The 1,198-nt window shown below is 36.6% G+C and overlaps 1 protein-coding gene across 3 annotated transcripts in view; it reads left to right on the top strand.

Moving 5' to 3' along the window:
- Nucleotides 1-1,198, top strand: part of NFIB (nuclear factor I B) — a 271,990-nt gene that overhangs the window by 233,525 nt on the left and 37,267 nt on the right. The gene's annotated exons all lie outside the window — the stretch shown is intronic.

The raw sequence follows: 1,198 nt of genomic DNA on the forward strand, positions 1-1,198 counted from the left end.
GGAATGCTCATTAAACTCAGTTCAGGTAGCCTGATTGCTACAAGTGCTGGAAATGATTTGGGATTAAAGCAGTGGATAAAATGAGCTGTAAACTGTATAAAGAAACTGACAGAGCAAAAATCCTCCCCGTCTTTCCTTCTTCCACCTACATCCTTTTTTATTATTGTCGCTACGACTATGTTGTACTTAAATACCAGAATAGGTAAGATTTAATACACAAGAGAAGTCACAACCATGTTCACTATGTGACACAATGAAATAAGTACCAGTGCTTCTTTTGAATGCTCTGTCTAAAAAGGTAGAGTCCTGATGAATATTTTTCAACATCTGTTTTCTGAAATCCATAGAAAATCCATAGTAAAACTTCACTTAAAGTGTGAAGGAGACACTTGAAATGTGACGGAATGCATGTTACCTTGAGGGTTTATTAGGAATGACAGGGAAATTCCAGTGTCATGGTCTTTTTAATTTTAGAGGTGGGAGTGACCCTGATTCTTCAGATGAGAACATGGTCCTCAGAAGTCTCCCCTCAGCAGCTCATCCTGTCTCCTTATAAACTGCATATAAAGGGATTCGTTTCTTGAGCAGAGCTGTGTGACTACAGGAGTAAAATAGATTTGAGGACTCTCTTCTTTAACATGCAGTTCTGCTTTGAGAATTTCTGTTTTGTGATTTCTCCATGATTTCAAGTTCCTCTCTTTCAATTCATATGAAAGGACTATTTTCCCCTTAACATCCACTTATTTTGTATTATGAAAGTGAGCCTCGACTCATTCTGTTCTCTGTAAGGTTTCTGTTACCAGCAAATACTCAAGCCTATCAGAGACGATAGGAGGAATGGAAGGGATAGAGTTCTGCTCACTTGTGTTTGTTTTGCAGAGCTCCCACATGTCAGAGCAGTAACTAATGTCTTTTGATTAAACTGAACTGGTAATGGCTGTAATTAAGATGATCCTGTCACTAAAGAAGCTTCCATAATTATTTTTGACCCTATACTTTTATACTGATCTTTATATTTACTTTAGTGCACAATTTTTAGTTATATGTATATGAATGACAGTCATAACCTAATTTGTAGATGAGCTATTTATTTGCTTGTAAACCTGATCTGTGTAGCCTGTTCTATTGTGTCAGTGAGCAATGGTTTTAAGATTTGCAAGGGTTTGATTACCAAGTACAGTAATTTTTGAACATTCCT

Source organism: Egretta garzetta, unplaced genomic scaffold (genome assembly GCF_000687185.1).
Source record: "Egretta garzetta isolate BGI_Z169 unplaced genomic scaffold, ASM68718v1 scaffold175, whole genome shotgun sequence".
NCBI lineage: Eukaryota > Metazoa > Chordata > Aves > Pelecaniformes > Ardeidae > Egretta > Egretta garzetta.